This window comes from Papilio machaon, chromosome Z (genome assembly GCF_912999745.1).
Source record: "Papilio machaon chromosome Z, ilPapMach1.1, whole genome shotgun sequence".
Lineage (NCBI taxonomy): Eukaryota > Metazoa > Arthropoda > Insecta > Lepidoptera > Papilionidae > Papilio > Papilio machaon.
In genome coordinates this window covers 3257455-3263076 of record NC_060016.1, presented here as the reverse complement: position 1 = coordinate 3263076, position 5622 = coordinate 3257455, and positions in this window count along the sequence as shown.

Below are 5622 nucleotides of genomic sequence, written 5' to 3'. Positions count from 1 at the left end.
CAAAGACTTGTTTAATATTAATATATTTTATTATTTTTGTCCCTACATGACGTTTAATTTTTTAATCCCTACTACTTAGTAGTTCATACGGCAGGATATTGTCGAAATTTTGAATTTATGCATATTAATATAATTGGGGTGTATGTATGAAATATCAAAAAAAAAAAAACATATTTCGTACGGTGATGGAAAACCATTTTTTAATTTTTTTTCTGCCTGAATGTCTGTCCGCAAGACCGCGTTTCTCCCGGGTAATCTCCGAAACGGCTGTATCGATTTTGACGGTACTTGAACGAGAAAGTATCTGATGCACGCTGGCTTATAACCGGCTACTTCTTTTAATTCTGCTTTGACGAAGTCGCGAGCGACCACTAGTAGGCAATAGACTGCTACTTTTATTCACTTAAGTTGAAGTTGTTGTCTTTAATATAATTGGTTTAAGTAAAAATTACGAAAAGAAACAAATTCCAAACGAAATGCACTATAATTTAACGATCGTACGGCCTGAAGCAGCGAAAAAATTTCACAACAAATGTTCTAACTTTCAATCTGTTTAGTTAAATGGCATGAACGAATTAAACAATTAGCTTTGGATAATTTGTGTGTTGTTCCCATAGGACCCTGAGGTTTGTACTTGTTGGGGGATGAGTCATGTGACGGTGGTTAACCCTCTGTATTTTATTGTCAGGGATAAGTAGGGTCGCTTCGAAATGATTCTCAAACTTTCTAAAGAGGTTCATCCAAAAACTATTTTTACTTTCGATGCTTGAATTGTATTTTGACCTTTATGGACTTACTAGCTCTACATATAACCTAAATTTCATCGAGATCCGTTGAGCCGTTTTGGAGATACCTTTAAACAAACATCCATTCATCCATCCATCTAAACATTCGCATTTATATTTTTAGAAAGACAATTTTAGAAATATTAAGTATTTTGACATGAGTAAAAAATTCTCTATTTTTGTAGTACGTACATATTCAAATATACACTTACAATGTAAATATAATACACCATACACCTTTTATACTTAAACTATTCACCTTTTATAATGTTTAAATTCTCATGTAGATTTCTGAACTATAAAGATACATTTTAAACATTCTAACAAATATTCCTTCACTAACTTACTACAAAATATCTCCTTAATATTAAAGTAGTATAAAACTGCTATTTGGGAATCACTGGATACAATAGAAGTGAACGAGCCTGCCGACGACTTGTTAATAATTGCGTATAATAAATGCTTAAATACAACAAACATACAGACAAATACGGGTTGGGGTCGGACGATAAAAGAAAACGATTTAGTTTACGCTCTATTGATAAATCGTTGAGACTATTTTTTTATTTTTGTCTTGATTTGCAAAATACTAATTACTTATTATAATATAGGGTTTTTAACATAAGAAAAATGTATATGTATAACATTTTAATTGATTACACGACTCTACAAAAAAATTTTCGTTCTTTGTCCTAAAGTTTATACTATTATTTTCCAGTTAGTTATGCACAAAAACGAAAAGAAAATACCTTTTTTCGGTATAAAGTTTGCTTTTGTGATAGTTATAATAAATTTTTTCCGAAGTTATCGGAAGCAAAGGTTAAAGCTGGGGTTTTTGTTGGTCCGCAAATAAGACAGATTTTCGCTGATGAAAAATTTCCAACGTTGCTGAATCGTACTCAAAAAGCAAGTTGGAACAGTTTTAAAGCAGTAGTTTCTGGATTTTTAGGAAATAATAAAGCTGAAAACTACGAAAAGTTGGTTTAGGATATGCTTACAAATTTTAAGGCCATGGGCTGCAGGATGTCATTAAAAGTACATATGCTGCATGCTCATTTGGATAAATTTAAAAACAATATGGGAGCCTATTCCGAAGAGCAAGGAGAACGTTTCCATCAGGACAACATGAATTTTGAACAACGCTATCAAGGCCAATACAATGAAAACATGATGGGCGACTATATTTGGGGTTTATTGAGAGAAAGTAGCTATGAACATAAAAGAAAAAGTAAAAGTGTGCACTTTTAAGTTATTTTCCACTTTTCTGTAAGCTAATTTGATAGTAAAACTTAATAAAAATAATAAACATTTTTATTTCAATAGTTTTATTTTCAATCAAAAATTAAAATCCGAGATTTTTAAAAATTTCGATCAATTAGTCTCCTAAGCACAAAAACAAAGATTTTCATGCCATATATTATTTTTCCGTCTAATTACGACCTAAACTACCGAAATTTTATGCTTTGCAATCAAAGTTAAATTTCATGTCGACCCGTGTTATATATGAAAAATAGGAAATAATTTTTATCTAACTTCAGATAAAGCTTATGATTTTCTTAAAATGAAATTATAAAACAACTTAATTAACGGCCTGTAACGTTACATTTAATGAATGGGTTTTTATTTTTTATTATAGTTCCAACATGCACACTACCTTCAACACGAAACTGTAAAATATTACTTCTACGTATTGTAACTACATATTGAATACCTGTATTTAAATGAAAATAAAAAAATGTGTTAAGTAGGAATCTGAATTGCTCCAAAAATAAAAATAACAGTGTTTATAACTGTACCACGACATGTATTAATTAAGTGCAGTCAAAAAAACATTTTCAGTGGTAGGCGTCGGAATATGTTCCGGGTACTTTGATCGGCGCGTGCCTGCCGCGTGGCGCTGGGCTCCACAGCTAGGGCTCCACCGCCGCGACTGCGCCTCCCTGGCCCCGATACAAAGGAAGTCGAACCACGTGCACTCCAAGGATAATCCCGAATCGGCATATGCACGCAAATAAATAAATTAACCAAAAACCTACCGACGAACGCCGAGGACTATAGACTCTTGGTTTTGAATTTTAATTAATTCCTATGTGAAATTAAATTTAGCTAGCTCTGAAATAAATTTTGAGAAAGTCTACTCTGCTTCTTACATTTGAAGCAGAATTTCCCAATCTCTCAGTCATTTACGCAACATCAGACCGCTTGCCCTTTAAAATTTTTCCACGAACAACGCAGGATTCTTTTGTAAAAAATCCTTCGTAGCTATATTAGGAAACATGGAAACTTTGAAACAGTTGCCCAAGTCAAGAAAGTTACATTGTGAAATTTCATTTTAAGGCAGCCATGTAAGCGAGTTGTTGATATAAAAGTTTGTAACTTGCGAAACAGTAAAAACCGAATTTGGCTAAAAATTTGTAAGACTATTCGAACAACGTACAATTAGTAGGAAATATTTCAACATGGCTACAAGATAGCAATCAGATAAGTGCGTACCTACATTACAAACAGACATCGTCAAAAAGCAATTCAATGCAAACATATTCAGTAAATCACTTCACATTAACATCTGCGTTGGTTGACGAGGCACTCGGCGTAAACCGACAAGGGCTCTCACACGAAAAACTATCAAACGCGTTCAAAGAGGGCGTGGTCGTGCCGCGTGTCGGTCGCGGGACTGGCGCACGGCAGCCGCGTGCCACGACAGTCGCACGTCCACCGTCCCCGGCAGTCACTCGCCGCGACAAATCAATTACAGGGGTCAACCCGGCCACGACTTCCGAACGGGAATTAGCACCAAATTATAGTCGTTGCGCGAATTACTTGTTTACCGTTAGGGCGCTACGCTAATTTGTAGACGAAACGATGAAAATTGTAGCGTAGCTGTTAGTAACAAATGAAGTACACTAAGCATTTAAGCACCCCTCTATTGGCAATTTTTTAAATATTGGCTTTATATATTTACTAGAGCCAATCTTATTTAGTTTTCTGCTCGTTTTTCAAATCGTTGAATAATAAAAAATAAAAAAACACAACGACGAACAATTTATGAGATATGGTATTTTCTATAAGACATTTAAAACTCTTTTCTTTCAGATAACTTTGAGTTGCAGTCACTCAAAATCATGTGAACTTTCACATAATATAATGTAATTTAAAATCTAGGTTGTAAATTAAAAATAAAAATCACCTCTGATTACCGTGGAAGCTATGTTCTGCGATATTTATCGTTTTCTATTGTGTGTTATTTTTAATCACACCTAAAGAAAACGTGCAAACCAGCAATCCATTGGAACCGCCGGTATTTATATAATTGCAACTTAAGTGATGGTTAACTGAAAAAATCATATAAAAATCTATGCATGTATGTCAAAAACTTTGTAATTTATAATATCATACTAATATTATAAATGCGAATGTTTATCTACAGAATGGTTCAACGGATCTTGATGAAATTTGGCATAGATGTAGAACATAGTCTGGACGAACACGTAGGCTTCTACTAATTACTAAGTATTTTTCTTATTTCCGCGCGAATAGCCAGTAATCTAATATTCACAAAAGACTTCTGTTAATTTTTACTCTGTGACATTTGAGAACGGAATGGTCCGTTATTCTTTTAGGAAGTTAATCAATCTATTCGCCTTCTTCTAAACCGATGATTATAATGAAATATCATAGTTGTTAAATATAAGATTGAAACATGCACTAAATGTTTTTAGTTTAACTTTTTTATTGCATAGTTTGCATTGCATTTGAAACTGATTGCACTATTCCATCACATTATCATATCTACATGTTAACTTTGTAATTCTTGTAACGATTTCAGCTACGAGTAGAATAATAAAAATATGATAAGATTATTTTAAGGCAACCATATTTCTGAAGACGGACGTCCTGGGGAGAAATTTTATTGGAGTTTCCAAGGGTGCTGGGCAGCCTCTTAAACGGAGGTATATGTTTTCCAACTGTCAGATGCAGTCGAGAGTCGTCCAATGAGAGAGAGTGTTCGGCATTGATCCACCGTCTCTACCAGAGCAGACAAAACAAATTGATAGACTGAAAAAACGTCGCAACGGAAATTTAGGAGACGTTACTAAAAAAATGGAGTTTGAAAAATAAATTATTCGATTTAAATAGGTAGCAGTAAATATAATAAAATATTATAATGATAAACATGCAATGATTGCATCATGTTTAAAAGGACAATGCGCCTAACAGAGCGCATATAGTTTTTTAATTCATAATTTGATCGTTCGATCGCACACATTGCTTTGTTAATCATAATTTGATCGCTTAATGTAACGAAAAACTCAATATTACGCAAGTGACCACTGCCGAAATTTCTGTACTAAAACAAATTGTCGACTCTCCCATTCTTTTTGCAAAATGTACAGATAACAATATGTTTTTGTACAGGTGTTACGACATTCGAAAGTCGCCTTAATACTTATATGTTTTTAACACGTTTTAGAATACGTATAGAGTACTGTATACATATTATAAAGTTATTTAAAAAAAATAAGGTATATATATAAGAAATAATAATAAATATATCAAAGCCAAATCTGTTTTTTATCACTTTCATATAAATATACTAGAACAACGAACCTAAAACACTTACGATATTGTTTATTTTCAACATGAAAGCAAAATAACATTTCCTCTGTTCTACCACAAAATCGTTCGGTGGCCCAGCCCCTTTACGCCTTAATATTAAGCGAACCGCCCCTCCACGGGGGCAGGGAGACTCAAAAGCACACTAACCCGCAATGTGGTACCGTAAAATGTGCGCTATTTCGTATTAATAGACTCTAAAATCTATTAACTCCGCTACCCA